Genomic DNA, 22,895 nt, shown 5'->3' with positions numbered 1-22,895 from the left:
TATGATGTATGCTATAAATGGAGTATGGGCCGGCCTACCTTGGAATGGAGTCACAAGTTGACAGTGTCCCTGGAGCCTCCTCTACCTAAACACCCCCTGTAGTTCAGATTTTTTTTTTGCCCTCACAGAATTGTAGGTTGGTTTAGACTGAATTATGATTTTGAGGATGTGTACTGTGCATTCCTGACATTTGCATAACTCCCATGCCACGAACCATCACTGAACTTAGACTGAGGAGATTGTGACAAGTTGTTATTGACGGAGGCCATGACATGCTTGTCATTGGTTAGTCATGGGTGGGTTGTGAATGAGAAGAAACACTATGACTGTTATGTCTTCTGCAGCGTAAAGGGTAGAGGGACAAAAACACAGTATTTATTAAATAAGTTTGCATGTATGTATATATGTATGTGTCATATTTATTTATCTATGTGTGTCTCTATCTCTCTACATATATATATATATATATATATATATATATATATATATATATACACATGTCACCTAGCATTTCTGCGATTTATGTAGCAGTATGTGAAATGTATGCATGAATATCATGACTAATTTTTGCCCCTTTGACATGCCCACAGATGCCACAACACCAGCAGATGAGGGTGTTCGTGGGGCCCTCCTGCGGATGGGCCACCATTTGCGGCTCCTAATTGCGGATCTTCAGGACCTCCGGGATTTGCTCCTTTAATTTTTTTTTTTCTTCATTTCTATTTCAATGTTTCATAGTACTATAAATAAATATTTTATGCAAGTTCGAAGTTGTTGGTTTTCTTTGCACATTAAACAGTATATGTGTAGATTGTTTATAATATTTTACACAGGGTCAAATACAAACCATTGCACTTCAATTGCTGTAAGGGTTAATGTATGCAATGCATGTGTTAGGCATGGTTGTAAGGATATATTGGCATGTAATTGATTCCAATTCCAAATAAACATTTTTTTATGAGGATAGGTAATTGAATAAGTGGGTCATGTGATGTATTGCAGAATAGACATAATAGTGGGTAGTTTTGCGTAAATACACCGCTTCCGTGCGGACGGACCGCTTGCCATCCGTTCGGATGCGGTATTCCCGTGCATACTCTGTAATACCGTGCAGAATCTGAGTGTTTCCCCCGCACACGCATGGTTTGTATGTCGTCCGTAAACACGCCCTGTTCTTAAAGAGTGAGTCCGTCCGAATGCGGAGGACACGTGGGCGTTTCTACGGACGATGGCCGCACGCGGCAGCACAGCGTGGCGTGCGGACCGCACCGTAAGAGTTCGGGAATATCCGCACCGATCAGAATAAGGGCCTATATACTGTACCATTCTCCAATGCTGACTGATAAATGATACTTTATTGTTATCACCACCATTATATCACTTTTATTAATAGGGGCCTCCGAAGTTTGTTGTTCAGGACCCCTCACAGACTTTAATCTGGCCCTGTACAGAATAACATAACAAAGGCTAATGACATCCAGCTGATAACCGGTTTGTTAGTCTGTATACAGTATTAATCTGTTCATTAACTGTCTATTAAATGTTTGTTTGTGATATTCCACTTTTAACATTTTCACCGGCCAGTGATACTAATATATTTGATTGAATAAATTCAAGTTGCTATAATCTTGTTTTCAGCGCGGTTCTTGTCTGTTTGTCTGTTTACTGTAGAGAATAAACTGCACTTGGATTGCAGCAGTCTCCCTGATGCTGTAAATGAACCCACTGAGACTGGCAGTCCTCACAGCACCGAGCACACCATGCATTTTATGTGACATCATATGTATCACACACAGGTTATCTGAAGACCACAGCACGTTGCTGAGTTGGATTTCCGCCTGTTATCGGGGCCATCATTCTGGGAACAAGTATTCAGCTTCTAATGGCATCGAGCCTCTTTAGATAATATATGGATTTGTGTCCTGAGTTGGAAACTTTTATTATAGTTGTTTGTGAGTTGTAGGTTATAAAGAACTGTCCGTCATGTCATCGCCTGGTCGTGTATCACTGTATTTATTTCCCATAGTCTCCAGTATGATAAATGAAACTTTCCCCTACAGTGTAACTTTCTCTGGGCTTCTACGTGGATGTTGTGCTGGGTAAGCATACAAAGGGGATATTTTGGCCTTATAAAAATCACTGCACATATTGGCTAATTCAGATTGGTTCATATAAGCGATCCAACCTGCATTATGCCCGATGTCTGGGTTCTGCACACGCGTTGTACCCGTTCTGCGAATGCAGATGATGCATACCTCCATAGTTCTATGCAGACGGAGGAGGGACACTGTGAGGCGCGCAGAAAATTGTGGGGTGTGGCTTAATGAAAGGGTGTGTGGCCTATGCTCACGGCCAGGCCCCGTTTATTCACTCCCAAAAGACCCCCCCCCGCCCGACACTGCCAGCCGAGGGACGGATGCGGGAACATCCCTGAAAACCGGGATGTTCCTGTGTTAATCAGGACTGTTGGGAGGTAGTAGTAGTAGTAGTAGTACGTTTATTTATAAGGCGCCGCAAAGTGTCCGCAGCGCTGTACATAGCAAACAAAAAACAAATTACAAGGTAACGTACAGGGTGTGTTGAAAAATACAGTATAAATAGGGGTATAGCTGGTAGAACTAAAATCAGCATCAGTTCTGAAGTAGGTGTCAAAATTGTCGAGGAGACTGAAGATGAAGTAGAGGAAGGGAAGAACAGGACAGGAGCACAGGTGAGGTAAAGAGGTAGGGTGAGTACGTGAGGAAGGAGGACCCTACTCCTAAGAGTTAACATACTAAAAATAGGTGGGTGGACGAACGAAAAACAACAGGATAAGTAGGAACGAAGGGGAACGGAGGGGAACGGAGGCAGGATAGTAGGATCAAAAGAGGTTAGGAGGAGGGATAGGCTAGTTGAAAAAAGTGGGTTTTGAGGGAGCGTTTGAAGGAGGTAAGGGAATCAGAAAGCCTGATGGGTGGCGGGAGGTTGTTCCAGTGCAGGGGGGCAGCGCGAGAGAAGTCTTGGACACGGGAGTGGGAGGAGGTGATTAGGTGAGAGGTCAGTCGGCAGTCAGGGATGGAGCGAAGAGGACGGGAGGGAGTGTGGATAGAGATCAGTGAAGAGAGGTAAGGAGTGGTGGAGGAGGAGAGAGCCTTGTAGGTGGTGGTGAGGAGTTTAAAGAGAACTCGGAAAGGAATGCATGATGGGTCCTGCAATCATAGTGCAGAACAGAGAACGTCTCTGTTAATTGAACTGTAGAAGACTTACATCTGGGACACACCTTGTGCTCTAAAACTATGCCCAGAACTCCCAAGTAAGTAGCTATTAAAGCATACTATCACATAAAGGTATCTTGATTTCTATAGGTGGGCCAGTCATGCTCCTTATTCAGTGATACTCCAGTACAATGGTACAATACAATTTATTGGATGCACAAACAATTATGGCTGGAGGATGAAAGAGATGCTACCTGGGAAAACTGTATGGACATGAACCGCAGGTCCAGTACCACCGCACAGTCACAGTCCACAATGCAGAGTCCCCCCTCTCTACCAACGCGTTTCACACAACATAAAAGTATTGTCAGCATCGACGGTTGTGCACACTCAAATGGAGTAACACTTGACTTGCCCCATCAGCCATCTAGTGGCTGCTGGTGTAGAAAACACTTGAATTCCTCCCATAGAGGTAAGGAGCAGCATATTATCATGTCAGATATAGCCCCAGTCCGACTGGCTAAGAAATCGTCTCTTAGAACTCTGTCTCTTTACGTGATTATTTTCTTGACTATCTTCTTGTACTAAGTAATGTGATTCCATTTATTTATATATTTCGCGACTAAACAAGTGAGAAATGATCTTGACAACACATAGAAGCGAAAGAAGACATCATACATATTAAAAAAGGTCAAGAGACAATGATTTTATTGTAGAGAAAATGGGAGATAAAATGCTAACTGCTTCTACAATTTAAAGTGACATTTCGGCTAATGGGAAAAGACAGCAGCTCTCCCGCAAACTTCCTGAGTGTTTTGCTCTTGCTTTTAAGCTCAGTATTTTGGGCCTTCATATAATATCATTTCACCCTCCCTGCAGGAGTTATGTCTTTTTTTAACATATCTCTAGCGCTGGAAATTCAAAGTAGTTATTTTTGTGTAATGTTGAAATAGATGTGTGAGAGCGAATGTCACATAACGCAAGGGAGAAGGGAAGGAGATGCAGGGAAGTAGCTGAAGAAATAGATTTTGGCAGGACTGATAACTGACAGACTTAACCAGCATCGGCCAGTGGCTCCCTCGGCTTGTCGTATGTGGCTGTCAACAGAATATGACCGGAGGGGTGACAAGGTAATAATATTAATGTCTCCGTAAATCTGGGATATGAAACTGGGGCCTCGCCTGGAAAGGGCACATGGCTTCGGAAGAAGGAGGCTATCATCCGAGGTTGGCCTGTGCATGCACAAAGCATCTATTCACGGGATGCAGAGGGACAGGGGGCATGGCCAGCAGCACTAACAACGCTGGCCATGCCCCCCATACTGGCAAAATGGGGGCAAACTCAGGCATCCCGTGAAGACGTGCTCCTTTTGACTGAAGCCAATGTAGTGGATGGCCAAACACCCCACTGGTGACTAGCCACACTGCTATACCACTGTTTTCCTCTGACGGGTCCTTCATGCCTCAGTCTAACACTGGCCATGCCTCCTTTGAATAGATGCTATGAACAGCAAATGACAGGGAGCCTCCCAACTGCCCACATCCACCAAAGGACACTGGGATCCACGTATGGGACAGAGTGACAGTCCAAATAAATGGGTACTGCGAAAATTGGGACAGTTGGGAGGTATGAAAAATGTACGCTAAAGTCCAGGATGTGCAGCTGATAACAATCCAAGGCACAGATTTATTAAACCTGGTGAAGTGATAAAGTTGGCGGTGATAATGCAGTAGCCAACCAGCCCGGTGCTGCACATGGGGGAGTGATTTAGAAAAAATCCCCCTCTTTGCATGGCTGCGATGACCTGATCTGAACTGGACCCATTTATACCTAGGGCCTAATTCAGAATAGATCGCTGAACAAATTTGTTCTTAAAATGGACAAGACCGTGCTGCACTGCAGGTGGGTCTGTTTTAGCCCAGTCCATGCGGATGGGCAGACCACATGAAATCTGCTGACAGAGAAGCAGCTCCCCCCACACCCGCTCGCACTGCAGAGGCATGGTTTATGCCACTGGGCCTGCGGTGACCCTCCTGCCTCACGCAGTTTTGCCTGTGACCAGGCTCCGCTTGCTCCCTACAGTCGTTCATCTAATAGGTATAAACTTGTTAATGAATATTATGCATACAGATGTGGCCGCTTTCATTAGAGCGTCCGCTGCTGTGCCCCATTCTCCTGGAAGCCCTGCAACCCTGCCCTCACTCCCTGACTATCTCTGCACTCTGCCAGCTCCCCGTCCGTCTCCCTGAAGTGGAGACAGGCAGGGAAGCACCCTGTCCCTGCTCCCTTCCACCCAGCTGAGTGGGATGGGCGAGCGAGTAAGATGCTCACACGTCTCCGTCGCCCACCAGCTCTGCCATAAACATCGCCATGGCGAGCTGGCGGCACGGCTGAGAGGGGCTCTACCTGTAGTATTGGAACATAACCGTACTTTCACAAAAACTCCTGATTATACTGATATACAGTATGAATCCCAGAGTCGGTCTCACCTTCTAAAAAAGGTCTGTTTTAGTCTTGTTCTTACCGTGGAGCAAAGAGCGGATGTGGGGAATTTCCTGCTCTGACTGCTCTTCCTCTCACCTTGGCCTCTAACATTACCATTACAGAGGAATAAGTGAGTCATGACCGAGCACCACATACTGCATGAGGGAAACGCTGCAGGCCAGAAAGCAGCAGAATCCATCACTCACCAGTAACAGCCGTCCCTGTATGAATAACACATCTGCTCAGACACCTGTATCTCTCTGCCGGATTAACTGTCTGAAGCTCAGATGTATCAAGCTTTAAAAAGGGATAAAGTGGAGAGTGATAAACAACCAGCCAATCAGCTCCTATCTGTCATGTTTCAAACCCAGCCTGTAACATGGCAGCTAGGAGCTGATTGGCTGCTTGTTTATAACTCTCCTTTTTATCAATTTTTAAAGGTTGATACGTCTGGCCCAAAGAGTCATAGAAAATACATATTTCCCACACCTGTTATGTTCTCTACAGTATTTGTATTAAATTGTTTTCATGATATATAAGAATGGACAGTACATAGCCAGGTTGCTTTGTCTGTGAAATGGGTGGACACTGATCCATCTCGCGTAAGTGGCATGAAAGCATTGGCATAAGGTTGTAAATGTGACTGTTAAATCCGATGCACAATCAGTCCCAGAATCTCTGCGTGCATCATTATTACAATAAGAATCAGCCTGCGGAATTACTGCATATTAATGAGGCCCTTTAACCGCTGCTTATGCGAGTAATCACAGGGATATTATCTCCAGTGCCAACACTTGAGCCTAGATTTAGGAACGCTTAGCAAGGGATAACGTGGAGAGAGACACAGTAGCAGCCAATCAGCTTCTAGCCGCCATACTACAGGCTGTGTTTGTAATAATCGCAGAAGCAAATAAAATCAAAACAGGTGGCAGATTTACCATAGTTTGGAGAAAGATAAATAAGAGAGATTATAAAACAATCAGCTGTCAATTGTTCACTTTATCTCTCTCCATTGTTTCCTGAGTGTGCCCTATGCTGTACAACGGGCCTAATTCAGATTTTTTTTTTTTTGCTAGGCTGCGTATACTCACAGCGATGTGTATGAGAACGCATTCCCTCGCATGCAGCCGAAGGGGAGAGATATCATTCGATATCGAATGTGTTCTATCTTCTTCGGAAATAAAAGTCAGATGACTGAAAAGGGGGCGGCCACCCCCCCCCCCCCTCCCCACTCACACCATTGGAGCAAACGGCTTGGCGAGTGTGAAACTCGACAAAGCCGTTCTTAAACGCGCATGCACAATTGCAAGCCCTAAACATTTGTAAAGGGCACTGAACTAAACATTTGTAAAGAGGACTGAATTTGGCCCACTACGATCTGGTCTGAATCAGCCCCAATTGCTCCTGAATGTTGGGCCAAGTAGCCCGCTTGGACTGCACTTATGAATAATCGATAATGCACACAATTAAAGTGCTCCTCGCTAGCATTCGCAGTCATCTCAACTGAAATTCAGCAGGTTATTAATTCCAGAGATAACAATGGTTTGTTGAACATACTGTATGCTTAGTAAATATCATCCACTGTGGCTTAGGCCAAGCACGATGCATAGAATGTAAGCAAAATAGCCAGGAGCATGTATGGGAGCTTTCAGCACCTTGGAGAGCGATCGGTCTGCTGGACAGTCATTACTATGGGCCTTATTCGAGTTCACTCTTTCTGACAAAATCCTTCTTAGATGGACAAAACCATGTGCACTGCAGGGGGGCAGATGTAACATGTGCAGATAGAAATAGATTTGGTGATTTTTTGGTGATTCTTTGCAGGGTAAATACTGGCTGCTTTATTTTAACACTGCAATATAGATCTCACTTTGAAGTAAAACCCCACCCAAATCTAATTAGATCTGCACAAGTTACATCTGCCCCCCTGCAGTGCACATGGTTTTGTCCATCTAAGAAGGATTTTGTCTGAAAGAGTGAACTCGAATAAGGCCCATAACTGGCTCTTCACATCAGCTGTAAGAAACAGCTAGGAACCTGTTATGCACAGCTACATGGTCAGTCGTGAAGACAAGTATTCTGTTATACATACAGAGGGAGCGGCTCTCATTTGAGCTGCTCCTGGATATTCTATCACCATCCGCCGTTCCTTTAGACCAGATAGCCTGGAATCAAACATTAATGTGATAGCTATGTGTATTGTAGCCATTTTGAGCAATAGTGTTAGGACCTGCAGAAAAGTGGGGTCCCGTGAAGGGGGCTGCAGGCTTAAATGCATTGATCGATTCATGAACTAAATCTCCACTATTTATTAATATCAGTTAATTTAGTGAGTGCAGAGCTTTACCCTTAGGATCAGCTATGTGTCAGTGTACATTGTTGCGGTTCTACTTGTCCACATACAGTATTATATGATTGGCAGCCGCCAGCATTGGCTTTTTCCTGTCACTTTTCCGATACATAATTTGGTTTGATCCTGACCACCAGCCCGAGGCACCCCTGCAAGTGTCTCAAGGCATCCGGGGTACACAGGTACTCAGTTTGGGAACCACTGCTATACACCATACTGGTAGGGGTCATAGGGTAGAAACTACGAAGGTCGACATCCATTTGATCGACAACTAAAGGTCAACAGGGTTTACAACTGTCACATGAAATTTGTCGATATAGCTGATGTCTACACGGTTGGAAGGTCAAAAGATCAACGTTTTTCACTTTTTTTGGCCCGAATTTTAACGTAAGTCAACACCGCTCGGCACACGGTTATATGCTCCCTCCACTCCTAGTGGCTGGAAGGGGATGAAATACAGTACTGCCTGTCGGCTCAAACAAAAATGTAAAAAAATCATGTCGACCTTTTGTCAGTCAACATTCCCATTGTCAACCTAATGCTTGTATCAACCTGTTGACCTAAGCCAAGTCGACCTATTTCATGTGTCAACCCTCATAGTGTAAACCTAGCGACCATATCCCCACCATACGCTATGCAGTCACCTGAGGAAATAATGGACCTTATTCTGGTCCCATTCGCTCCCCTGCACGTCCGCACAGGGGAGCGATGTTTTGCGACTTGGCATGCGCATAAACTTTTATTCGCATGTGCAGCCGCTTGGAGCGAGCAAACGTTGCGAGTTCCTTATTTGCCGACCCGTTCGCACCTAGCAGTGCGGGCGGGGGATGTGGGGCAGCGGCGAGGGCCCCATGAAAATGCTGGGCATTCACATGTAAATGCACCGGTGATGCTGGGACAAGGGGTGGGCAGCTGACATCACCGGATGCCAGCTGCCGACCCTCTTCCCATACAGGGGCACCGCAGATTAAGACCAGAGAGGTGTCTTAAATCTGCAAGCGCTTACAAAATCAGGTACTTGTTTCCTAGCATGGCGCCCATCGCATAACATGCCATAAGGTATGCGATGCTATAATCGGGTAAATTACCCGGATTGTACAATTAAATATCGCACAGCATCGCATGCCAGCAAATGGCATGCTATGCGATTTTTAATTGTACAACCCTGATGGGTGCTTACAATGTTAAATGCACCCCATTGTCCACAGCACCCTCACTATCAATGGCAACCCGAAGCGTGGCGAGTGCAGCGAGCCCGCGAGGGGCGGCGGTACGCGTCCTCCAACGTTTTAATACCCCTACTATCCACATCGGTGTGGAGTTTATTTTAGATAGTATGGCGAGAGCAGCGGAATACATGTGAAGTAATCTGCGTTGGCTCGCCACGCTTTGGGCTCGGTGGCTCGCTGCGCTTGCCACGCTATATAAAATCAACTCCACGATGACGTGGATAGTGGGGTTATGAAAAGGTCGGAGGACGCGTACCGCTGCGCTCGCCACGCTTCGGGTTGGCATTGATAGTGGGGGTGGTGTTGACAATGGGGGTGCATTTAACATTGTTAGCACCCATTAGGGTGCTTGTACAATTAAAAATTGCATGCATCGCATGCCGCTATATTGTATGTGATGCGATGAGATGCATAAGATGCAGTAAGATCAAAATCGTGGCCGCCGTGCTAGGAAACAAGTACCCAAAAATCAGTTGATAGTCGGCGACCGTCGAATGATTTTGTCCCCCGAAACATCCATTGGCATGCGTTCAGGGAAATCGTTATGCGGGGGTCTATTCGTGCAAGTGGCGGTTGGCGCATATATGTTTTGTAAAGCTGAGAATTTCACAGATTTGCATGGCAACCAGAATAACCCCCAATATGTTGTCCAGTGACTATGTGGAAGACGACAAATATGGTCCAGAATTCCCATAACCACCAAGGGCAGTGAGTGGATTATGAGAGAGCCTTTTAGCGCAGTTAGCATACTGTACATTGAAGTGACATACATGCATAAGAGTGGGTGAGGGCTGCATAAGCCAGAAACCATATAAGAGCCCTGACTTAGGTTCATAGAAAGTTCAGCAGGATAGAAAAAACTTAGTCTGGTTTTCTGCCTGGATACAAGCTGGTGATGCAGGCAGGGACCTATCAGGGGTTTATGGGGAGTAGCCAGTCAAAGGTTATATAGGGCAGATGATCATGTGACCTCATCCTTCTTTTTACCATTTTGAAGTGCTGGTGCTCCTGCGCGGATCTGAGGTAAGAATATTTTTCTCTGCTATTACAACTATTCTTCAGTAATGCCCCGTCCAAAACGTTCTGCACCCCCTCCACGCCGCCTTGTGGATGCGGCCCGTCCGTTATCTGCGGCGGGGTATCGCCGGCCACGAGTGAGGGTGGTTGGGGTGCAGGAGGCCTCTGCGCAAACAGGCTCACCTGTGGTGAGCCTGGCGTCGGGGTTTCTGCTGCCTCCAGTTATTCAGGACTCCCCGGTGAGCGTGGCCAGCGCTGCACCGGGGATCATGTATGCGGCTCCCACCGTGGGGGAGCCATTGGGGAATGTGCTCGCCGAGGTCCGGACCTTTCCGGGTCCCTCGGCGGGTGTCAGCGCCCCTCTGTTGCCTCAGGTTGCGTTAGGGACGCGAAGCTTGAGGCCTCCAGTCCGGCGCCTGAGGTTCTCGCGGACACTCAGGCGGCGGACGGGTCCGTGGCGATGACGCGGGCCTCAGCGCCTGCCGGCGCGAGGCCCGCTTCTGCGAGGCTGGCGGAGGGCGGGCTGGTTGGGATGCCGCGGACTTTGGCGCCGGCTGGCGCGGGGCCCGCGGCGTCGTCACAGGCTGCTGACGGGGCTCCGAGTGGACAGGAGGCCCCGGGTATGCCGCGGGCCTTGGCGTCGGATGACGCGGGGCTCACGGCGTCGTTACAGGCGGCAGGCGCGGCTCCGGGAGGACAGCAGGCCCTGGCACCGGCTGACGCGATGGTAGCGTCATCAATGCCGGACACGGGGAGCCTGGCTGCTCCCGTTTCATCAAGCCAGGCCGCGACGTCGGAGGGCGCACGGCCTGCGCTTGCACATACCCAGTTTAATGTGGAGGTGCCTTCCCTTGCGGGGAGAGACCTCAGCGATACCGCGGCTGGCGGGGGAATTATTAGTGTGGAGGAAGTGGGCAGTGGGGGGAGGGGGAGTGTGCAGGAAAATCCAAATGCTTTCAGGGGGATGGGAAGAGACACTGGCACAAGGGTGTCATTAGAGGCTGCAGCAGCAGCTGCTGCAGGCTCTGGTAATGTGGATCCCAGAGCAGGAGGTAATACTGGCCTGGGGGGAATGAGCCTGCCGCACACAGCTTTAGGGGTAAATCCCTTGGATAGTTTTGGGAGGGGGGTAGGGGGTTCATCCACCATGGAACCCAGTGTTTTTTTCATCAGGGATGCCCATTGGTCCTGGGGCTATGGGGCAGATGGTTTATTCCAGGAGTACAGTGGCAACATCATTACAGTTGCAGGGCCCTCACCTAGGGGTGCAGCCCATAGCATCTTGGGGGGAGGAATGTCCACGCCCTCATGGCAAGGGTCTCATTCAGGAGTGTCGGCCCAGGTGGCCCCTGTCGGGGGCTTCCACGGGCAGTGGCCCCCCGCGGGTTCCCCGTATTTCCAGGCCCCTTTGGGGGGGGGGGTATGGGGCGTGGCCCCAAATCCCACCGTGGAGACACCAGGCGGTCCCAGGTGCCGGGCCACAATTTTCCTCAGGCTTCCAGGGTGTTCCCACAAGCCAGCCACTCCTGTGGTCCACGGGAGCACAGGTTTACAGCCCTCATAGTTCCGTTGGGTATGGGTGGGATCAGGGTTTCGCCCCTCCAGGTCCCTGGTCATCCCCAAGATGCCAGGGTGGGCAATTACCCCAGGGCGGGGGTGGGGTTACAGGGACGCAAAGTGTATTTTCTCCAGCTGGGGTCCCACCGATGCCAAGGGGGCCTCCACCCAGTGCCACCGTGTCAGCCCCACCTCCCCCTACATTGGCTACACCGGTGGGGACAGGAGGTAGGGGCGGTTTGTTGTCATCTCTCCCCCTCCCAGCTGTGTGTTCGCAGGATACAAGCGTGCTAGCATCATCGGTGGCTACCAGAAGGAGAAGTCGGGACGTCAGAGAGGAATCAAGAACGACAACGGGGTCAACATCAGCAGTTTTCAGGTCGGCCGTTGCGGCTGATGAAGTTCCGGGGACATCTGGTGCTGGTGAGTGTACAGTTCCTGATTCGTCATGTGATTCCTCTGATAGTGATAGTACCAGCGTGGGGTCGGATTCCCCGCGGCGCCCGCGTAAGCTGGCCAGGCTTATTGCGCGTCATGTAGCGAAGGCAACGAGTAAGGACAAGGTCGCGAGTTCTGCGCCACCTCCCACGGACCCCCTTTGTTTACCGAAATGGTGCATTGCGCGAATACCGCGGGAACTAGGGGCCTCCGTAAGAGGATGAGGGAGAAGATCAGGAAAGGGAAATACGTTGACATGTTCACCCTTACGGAGGACATGAGACAGGCCTTTGATAAGGCAAAAAAGGCTGATGGCATAGGGGAGAACGCTTTTCGGAATTTCCATCAGTGGTTGAGGGGTTTCTTGGTTTTTGCGGCCTGTTACGCGGAAACCAGGCCTGCTGAATATCCCAACGTGGTGAAGTACTTGTTTTTGGTACATGAAATGTACCTAAAAACAAAAGGCTACTCGTGGAGGGATTACGACGAAAAGTTTCGCCGTAAGCAGGATGGGAATGCTGTTTTGCCCATGGGGTTCAAGGACGTGGAGGTCTGGTTGGAGGTCACACAACAGACCAAACCCCCAGGGGAGGGGGTGGCTAAGAAAGCGGTAGTGGTGGCATCCCCAGCCTCCAAGATAGTGGGAAAGGGCAAGTGTTTTGCGTTTAATGATGGCAAGTGCGCCAGGGGGGCGAATTGTCGTTTTCGTCACTCATGCAGAGTTTGTGGTGGCAACCATGCAGCAAAGGACTGCTCTGCAGCCCCAGCTGGGAAGTCAACTGACACCGGGGATGCCGGGGGAAGTCACAAGTAAGGCGTATTCGCCGGTTGTGGTTTCCGAGCTTGTTAAGTGGCTCAGGGGGTACCCTGATGTCGAGGGGGCTCGTTTTTTAGGGGAGGGTTTCAGTTCAGGGTTTCGGTTGCCCATTAGGGGTTCAGTTCATGTGGTGGCGGCTAGGAATTTGAAATCTGCCAGGGATTTTCCCCATATTGTTAGGGAGAAAGTTGATGCGGAAATTAGGTTGGGGCGCATGTGTGGCCCTTTTAGTTCCCCTCCTTTGCAGGATTTATGTATTTCCCCAGTGGGGGTGGTTCCCAAAAGCACCCCTGGGAAGTTTAGATTAATTCAGCATCTTTCGCACCTGCATGGGGCCTCGGTTAATGATGCCATACCTGAGGAGCTCTGCAAGGTCAGGTACCAGCTGTTTGAGGAGGCACTGGGTTTGGTTCAAGGGTGTGGGCAGAATGCATTAATGGCAAAAGTGGATATTGAGTCAGCTTTCAGGTTACTCCCGATTCACCCAGAATCTTTGCGGTTTCTGGGTTTTAAATTGAAGGGGGAGTTTTTTGTTGATAGGTGCTTGCCTATGGGCTGCTCGATATCTTGCGCGTATTTTGAAAAGTTTAGCTGTTTTCTTCATTGGTGCATTCAGAGGGCTTCAGGTTGTCAGGGTATTGCACACTATCTTGACGATTTCCTCTTTGTGGGCCCAGAGGGTAGCCCAGTCTGTGAGAGTTTGTTGAAAGCTACGGAGCAGGTTTTAGGGGTGTTGGGGGTCCCCATTGCAGAGGGTAAGACTGAGGGACCCACGCACTGTCTGTGTTACCTTGGGATCGAGATTGATACAAGGGAAGGTTGTTGTCGTTTGCCAGCTAGCAAGGTGCATAAATGGTTGGGCCTCATTCAGGATTGCCTGGGAAAAAGGAAGGTGAGGCTGAAGCAAGTTCAGTCTTTACTGGGGTGTTTTAACTTTGCATGCAGGGTTATCCCAATGGGTCGAGCTTTCAGCAGGAAGTTGGAACGGGCGACTGCAGGGGTCGCCAGGCAGCATCATTCAGTGTATCTGTCCAAGGAGATCAAGGACGATTTGCGGACTTGGGCTTCCTTTTTGGAGTCATTCAACAGGGTGGTGTTGTGGCCGTCCCCTCCTTGCTTTAATAGTGCGTTGCAGCTTTTCACCGATGCATCGGGCAGTGTAGGCTTTGGTGCTTTCTTTGGGGTGGAATGGTGCGCCGAGGGGTGGCCAGAATCATGGGTGGATAGGGGTTTCACCAGGAACTTATTGCTGTTGGAATTGTTCCCAATAGTGGTAGCCTTGGAGTTGTGGGCCAGGGAGTTAGCAGACAAGCAGGTTGTTTTTTGATGTGACAACATGGGTGTTGTGCACACCATCAACAATCAAAGGACTTCATGCCCTCTGGCCTTGCGGTTACTTAGACATTTGGTCTTGCAGTGTCTGCGCTTTAACGTGGTTTTCTCAGCTTGTCACGTTCCTGGTATAGATAACAAGATAGCGGATGCCCTGTCCCGCTTTCAGTGGGTCAAGTTTAGAGAGTTGGTGCCGGACGCATCGGACGTAGGTTTACCCTGCCCACCTTATATCTGGCAGATTATCGAGCCGGTATAGTGGGATTGGCCAGAAATGCCCTGGCGCCTTCCACGCAGAAGGCTTATGACGTGGCTTGGAGGGATTGGCAGGCTTTTCTGAGCAGGTATGGTCAGGAAGGTGAGTCCTTGGAGGATAGGTTATGTGTTTTTGCCTGGGAACACTTCAAGGCAGGGAGGGCAAAAGGGGCCATGTCCGCTGCCCTTGCGGGCATTGCTTTCCATTCGCGGATTCGGGGTCAGGAAGACCCCACTCGGTCTTTTGTCCTAAGAAAGGCAATGAAAGTTTGGGCTAAGGCTGTTCCGGCGGGGAAGGATTCAAGGAGGCCCATTGACTTAGCATTATTAAAGGATTTAGTTAGGGTCTTGGCGGAAGTTGGCGAGTCCGAGTACGAGATACTGCTTTTTCGCACTGCGTTTGTTTTGGCATTTTTTGGGGCTTTTAGGGTCAGCGAGCTGGTTGCCAAGAGTAAGGCGGATGGTAAGTCTGGGTTGCTGTTCAGCGAGGTGCAACTTCGCAGCGATAGTGTGTGCTGCAAGATAGCTAGATCCAAGACGGATCAGGCTGGGAGAGGTAAGTGGGTTATTTTGCAAGCGCACAGCGAGGCGGAGATTTGCCCAGTCCAGTTGGTTCAGTCTTACTTGCGGATCCGACCAGTAGGGGTTGGGGGGCAGTTTTTATTGCACGTTGATAAGTCAGCGCTTTCTAAATTTCAGTTTGCAGCTGTGTTAAAGCGTTGTTTGAGTGTGTTGGGGCTCCCGCCTCAAGAGTATGGTACCCATTCCTTTCGGATTGGGTCAACTACACAGGCTGCGGCAGCTGGGTTGTCCCCAGGGGCGATCCAGGCGCTAGGCCGGTGGAAGTCTGATTCGTATAAGAGTTATGTTAGATTAGATAAATTGTAGTTGCGCCTGTTGCGCCAACCCTAAAACGAAGTTTACTCCCGGTTTTTGAACGACAGCGTTCAGAAATCGTGGGTGTGAAGGTTGCTTTTACTTTTTCCTCCGAGGGGGCCTTAATTCAATTGGCAAACCAAGGTCCACGGGAGGTTTTTTAAGTTTTCTCCTTCACATGGGTTGAGTATTTAAGTTTTATAATATTGATAAGTTACTGACGGTAAGGATTCTTCTTTTTTCAGTTTCAATGGAATCCTCGGGGCAGATATGGCTCATTGGCCATTCCTTTATTTATTGGGCAGGGAGGCACCCAATGGGAAGGAGGTCGCATGATTATTTAGGAGACAGGACGGTCAGGTGGATAGGTGTGAGAGGCATGCGCTGGGGTGAGTTCTTGAACGAGCTTTTCAGGCATGAGAGGAGTTGGGGGCGTCCCCAGTGGCTGGTCATCCACTTGGGCGGCACCGACATGGGTATGGTCAAGGGAATCGACTTGATCTTAAGTATTAAGTCCGATTTGGTGGCCGTAAGGGCGCATTGGCCCGAGGTAAGGATAGTCTGGTCTGAGATTTTCCCTCGGTTTCATTGGCGGGGTGCTGTTCGGACCTCAGCCATTGAAAAGGCAAGGAAAAAGGTGAACTCTGCCATAGGAGTCTTTGTTAGAGCTATGGGGGGTAGTGTGGTAAGGCATCCCTCATTGGTGCTGGATAATGTTAGGTACTATAGAGAGGATGGGGTGCATCTTTCCCCTGCGGGAAACTGCATGTTTCTTGAGGACATCTACCGTTTGTGGGCTTGAATAGTTGTTTAGGTTTTTTCAGGTTTTTCTATTTTTCTCTTGGGGATGGCGGTTGCGGTTAGTTAACCTTGTGGTGGCGGGAAGTCGCTACCAGCCAGCGGTCAAAGGGGGGCACAAGCGGTCATCGTGGGGCACCATCCCCTTCGTAGGACGGCGGGTGGTCCTTCCCGTGCGGGTGGACAGGGGGCGTTCCCCTGCGGGACCGTCCGCTAAGGGCTCAGCCAGGTTAGGGGGTGGTGAGACCCTCACGATGCAGGTTGTGCCATTAGGAGGCGGTGGTGAACCCCTCCTGCAGTTTTTTACGTTTATCAAGTTGACTGGGCTGGCGTGTTGGTAGCGGCTTAATCTTTGCCATCCTCCAACCTTTAGTTTAAAGTTAGGGACTCAAAATCCAAATTCAAACCCAAATTTTTCTAGTTAGTTACAAGGTCTTCAATAAATATTCCTCTGACCTTTTAAATTTAACTCTCGGTGTCAGTGTGGTTATTTCTTGTCCGCGTGAGTTATTTGGTGTCGTCTCAATTATTTTAGATAAGGGTTTTCGTTTAAATAATGTAAAGGTATTTTAAGGTATGGGCTACTTATGAAGTGTATGATCATTAGTTTAACCATAGTTAAGGGGTGCGTTTGGTTCGGTAGTATAAGGTTTTAATGGGTTAATTAGGAAAACAGTAAAGCGCTTACGCGTTTAACGCTGGGTGCTAGTTGTAACAAAAATGATTACTAAATTACGACATTATTTATACTCCATATTATTAACATTTTAATATATCCTTAAATTAACCCCACCCACGTGTTGCTCATTGGCATAAGAGGAGGTTTATATCACTGAAATAATATGGCAAATGCATGTAACAGAATGCCGGGCACAAAGTACAATCATACAGACGGGTTACGATAATATTCTCGTCTCCTGTCTTCTTTTCTTTTTTCTGCATAGAAAGCCAATTTACTGTAAGTCCAATCACAATGCAGTGATAGAAGTACAATGGATCAGACAATAGGAAATAACGTGTGCTGTCAGGAGATAAAACAATGAGGATTCAAGTGGTAAACAAACACTTATACAGTACAATGCATCTACTAAGACAAACATCTGCTCATATGAGTGTATACTGTACAAATGTACTATCTATAATTCTATTTGTTCCAGAGCATGGGGAGACCTTCGAAGGATTTCCCTCCCCTTCAGAAAAAAAAAAAAAAGTCTAAACTGACTTATTTCCTCCACTGATCGCTGAAAAGGGGGGTGGACACTGACATCATGGCCCTTATTCTGGTTGGTGCGGTAATATCCGCGTGCGTTCATGCCGCCGATATTTTGTGTCTGCGCATGTGCAGAGGCGTCTCTGCGCATGTGCGAGCGGGACACACGGCCACATTCCGCATGAAATGTGAACACTACGAACAGGGGGTGGAGAGGGGTGTGAAGGGCTGTTTGGGCTCATTACCATATGCATACGCCCCGCGTTTCATGGGCGTTCCCATGCAAACGCTGGGCGTACGTATGGTAATGCGGCCGTGACGCACGTGTAGGGGGCGGACATATGACATTGCCGGATGTCAGCTGCCCGCCCAGATCCCTGCTTTTGCACGGAGAAATGCCCATGTGGTCTGAGGTTGCGGGAGCTGCCTGGCCATTCGGTCCTGCATTCGATGGTCTGCGACCATCGAATGATGGGGGAGGTTCCCTGAGATGGAGGAGGTGTATTCATGAGAAATACACGTGCGGTCCGTTCGGACAGCTTCTTACCGGACGGAGTTGGCGATCCGTATGGAAGGCGGGTTTAGGACGCATGGTGCTGGCCGCATATTCGGATCCGGCCGCACCGATCAGAATAAGGGCCCATGTGATTTCCCCTTAGAACACAAATGACAAATCAAAAAATTCACATCAGAAACAGATACTGTAGGATATAATATAAGACAATCGTGTAAAATCCAGCAATACCTTTCAGTTACTACTGTATATTACTTCCCAAAATCACTGAGAATTTGGAAACTCTGTCTCATCAATAACTACCTCTTTACTGACACAGAAAGGGTCAGTTACAAAGCAAGAAAGAATTGCACAACGACAGCACAAACGCTGATTTATGTCACAGTTTTGTGCTATTTTTCTAATAAAATTGCAAACACACTCAACCACAAACAAGTCAATATATAATTCGCTCAGCAGCCATGGAACAGACAGTTACAAACAGAATCATTTGCAATAATGGCAGAGTTTTTAAGACACAAAAAGTTTAAACGCAAACATATATTAATGTCAAAATCCATAGTGTAGGAACAATGACATACTGTAAATCATAACATTGATTAGTAGATTTATTGATTGATTATTAGCTATTGTGACTGTATAATGACGTACAGTCTACAGTCATAACAGATAATAAGATAATATAAATACCAAAGTGATACCCCAGGTGTTGAGGGCGTTGTGCATCGGCAGAGTACAGCTCAGGAGTATCCTGCTGTTGGTCAGTGTCTCACTGATAGAAACTTCCTGCTGGACAACACCTCAGCAGAGAGGTAAGGATTTCCCAAGGGCCGAGACAGAGGAATGCAACAGTTTAAATGGACAGTTTGGTACCGGTAATATCAGTTACAGCTGAGTATACAGTATAAAAAACAGATTGGTGACAGTTAGGGTTAGACATCACCAAATGGCAGTGGGGTAGGTACTAAGGGAACAGAACACTGCAGCATCATAGATCCATCACGGAAGTTATTGTAACAGAATCGCTGGGACTAAGAAAAAGATTCTGGAGCTACTGCTGCAACCAGGAGATGGTAAAAAACCATTAGTCGGCCATGAATGGCTTGTTGACAGTTCAACATGTCAACAAATCATCCGCCTAGATATAATGAATATTGACATGTTCACTGTCAACATACTGACCATGATGACACTGTTGACATTTTTAATCATATCAGCATTGTCATATTGACCTGATTATTGTCATACCGCACCCAATAATAACACAGAACTTTTATGCATTGGTGTTGAATTCTACCAAGTACAAAATATATTTTGTTGTACTTCATGGTACTGTAATTAACATGTAATAAGCTGCCCAGGAGAGCAGATGTTACTCACACTGTATAAACAGAGACATGTCTATATGATTTTAAGATTCAAGTTGAGAAAACATTTATTCAATGTTCACAATGATGTCTTAGAGTCAAAATCAAGTTACCATATGTAAAAAAATTAGATCCATTACATGTAAAACATTTCACAATTTTAATAAGTAAAACATCTCCTCATGTACTTCGAATTGCCTGAGGAAGACCATGAGTTGTAGATTGCCCTTGGGTTTTGCAGTTCAAAGCCAGTCCTTTCAAGGATGACATTTGTGCTGTTATGAGTTTGTGATTCTTCTCAATTCGAACTACCAGATGTGAAGGCGACAACCATGAGATCAGTACGTCCCCACGGCAAACATAAAGCCATAGTCCACTTGTTATTACAGTACTGTATTTCTGATACTCTGCGATTGTCAACATTGTTCCAAAAAGTATCATTCACCAGAAGGAAACATTTTTGTTGGCAATCTTATCATTTGGCTGCATAATGAACAATAACTTTATTTAAAATGTGTGATGCTGCGACAGACACATCTAGGCCAAGGTTCCGGTATATGTCTGCGATGCTAACAATCTTTGATCTTCATCCAATTGTCTCCATCATTGTGCACGCTAATTAACCCCAGCCTTCACCAAGGTGGCTCAGGATTGGCAGACAGCGGGCTGTCAACTTTGAAGCCTTCTGCTGAAATGAAACAAGTCTTTAGTTAGACATCTGAATGTACTTGCTGCTCAGTGAGTATAATGTGTGTGTCTTGGGATGACTTTCTTGCTTTACTGTAGTGTCACAAAACACACTGACTCTCATGCCCCAGCCGTTATTAATAAAAAATTCCCTCTCAAGATGCCGGATGAGTTTACGTCAAATAATGTAGATGGGCTTTCTGGCTTTGACCCGAGCGGAGCACTGGACCAGTATGCAAGGCTGGCAGATGTTGTGTGCAGAAGAGTGTGTAATTATTAATGCAATTTCTTGAAGGGAAGTATTAACAGGGCTGTTTATATATGTAACAAGTACACTAGGCAAACTGGAATGACATCCAGGCATTAATATTTATCTCAGCGAGTTACTGAGTAAAGTTTCAAATAGAGATTGTTTTATAGTATTGTTTTGCTTTGAGTCTTGTTTCACTTTGAGTAATTAATAAATCGCTTAAACCAGGCATGTCTAAACTGCGGCCCTCCAGCTGTTGTGAGACTACACATCCCAGCATGCCTTGCCATAGTTTTAGCATTCCCCAATAGCAAAACTGTGGCAATGCATGATGGGGCTTGTAGTTTCACCACAGCTGGAGGACCATAGTTTGGACATGCCTGGCTCAAACTGACACAGATAACAAAGTATTTTGGATCTCATTCAGAGAGAGAAATGTCAAATTCTGCCCACAGCGAGCGTGACTGAATCAGCCCCTTTGTCTCTCTGCACTTTCAATCTTTCCCTAGGCTTTAGTAGTAAATCTCTCCCACAATATGCAGACTATGTATTAAACTGTAAGATGTTGGGTCAACACTGTGCTTATCAAAAAAGTATATCGAATAAAATAAATGAAACAGGTGTTTTCGATGGAAGAAGTACCGCTCATTGGGGCAGATGTATTAAGCCTTATCAAGAGATAAATGCAAGGGTGATAAGAAGAGAAAAACGTCCAGCCAATCAGCTCCTTACTTTTTCAAACACAGCCTGTAACATGGCAGCTAGCAGGTGATTGGCTGGAGGTTTATCTCTCTTTATCACCCTTGCATTTTGGTACATCTGCCCCTATGTTATTAATCAACACATCATTTTCACATCATTTTCTTTGAAAAAGCTCTCAGAGGAAGAGACAGAGACTGGACCTTTGGGACATCCATCTGGACAGCACGAGCAGCGTGATAGACGTACTCTGACCGGGCAAACAATCTTTGGGGATTTTGCTCGATACCCGGTGAGAATAAGGAGCGGGACAAACTGCCCTGAGTCCGCCGACGCACATACGGCATGCACGGCTGTCAATCATCCAGTGGCGGGGCACCCTTCACGGCTTCCCTGCATGGAAGAACAGCTCCGGACACCTCAGCCACCTTCCTCGTCTCCCTGAGAGGAGACAGGTAACAAACCACTGCTCTCGATTTGCTGCTGTATTTATATTCTTTGCCTATAACCAATGAGGATATAATGAATGGATTATATGCTTAATATACTGTACGTTCCCAAGGAAACCATACCATAGGTCAAATATTATCACTCTCCACTGTATCACTTTTTGAAGCTTGATACATCTGGCCCTTAGTTTAGTTTACTTAGCTTTGGTGAAAATGTTGGACAAACTTGATCTTTTTCAAGGCTGCATTATTGTAGCAGTATAATAATCAGTACACCGATAACCAATAATCCATTTATTTATTTATTTATTTATTTATTTATTTATGTAAACCAAAAAATCCAGTAAGGGACAATTAATCTCACAGAGCACTCTAAATTAATTTTAGTTAAACACATATTAAGGATTGTACTCACACAAATGAGCATATGGGATTGTACACAATTTTAAATATTTCTGTCCAATTCTAAGTAGAGGGGCCAGATGTAATATATTACAAGTTCGGTGGCTGTGTGGGATGCTGGCCGAACTCAGATGTTTTTTTTTGTTTTTGTTTTTTTAAAGGGGCAATCATTTAACGGCATAGTATTGCCTTGTAAATGATGGCTCTTTTAAAAAAAAATTAAGATTAGCTGATGTCCCGCTTGGTTGCCGTACTCAGACTCTTTTATATCTGGCCCCTCATGAGCGTGGATCCTTGTGTGCAGGCTTTGGTTCAAATTCATTATTTTGCTTTTGTTTTTGCAAAACCACCCTCAAGTGTTTTGGTTGAATTTGGATTTTGTTCAAGTTAAAAATCTGTTAAAAAACATAATAAATAAATATATATATGTGATAAAAAAAAACAGTTAAAACCATGTCATTTTTGCAATTCTGAACTTGCAGGAAGGTCCAAGCCAAGACTTGGATAAGATCACCTCGGGAGATCTGGACTATGTTTTGGTTTACATTGGTACCAAAAAATCGAGGTGGTTTTGGAATTCTGGAGAACCTAACCACAGATCCCTTATGTTAAGTTGATTCCATCTTTGTCAGATCTGTCTCTCAATGAAAAGCATATTTGGGAGTTGGGAACTGGGTGGATACAATACAGTAGAATGGGTCTGTTCTGTCTAGGGGGTTTCATGGGAGTGTAGGTTGAGTTAATCTGAGTTGAGCACTTATACAAGAGCCAATACTAATGATGACAGTTTCATTGGTGGATACAAAAACAGTAAATGGAGCTGCTTCCCACTTGAAGACACATAGATCTTCATATGGGTTTGGTTTATAGGGACAACAGTGTTTCAGTCGACAGTATCTAGGCTGACCCTAAAGGTCAACATGCTCAAGGTTGACATGGAAAAACTATGACGCAATCAAAAGGTCGAATT

Source organism: Crinia signifera, chromosome 1 (genome assembly GCF_055691185.1).
Source record: "Crinia signifera chromosome 1, ASM5569118v1, whole genome shotgun sequence".
NCBI lineage: Eukaryota > Metazoa > Chordata > Amphibia > Anura > Myobatrachidae > Crinia > Crinia signifera.
Note: the sequence above shows the minus strand (reverse complement) of the source record.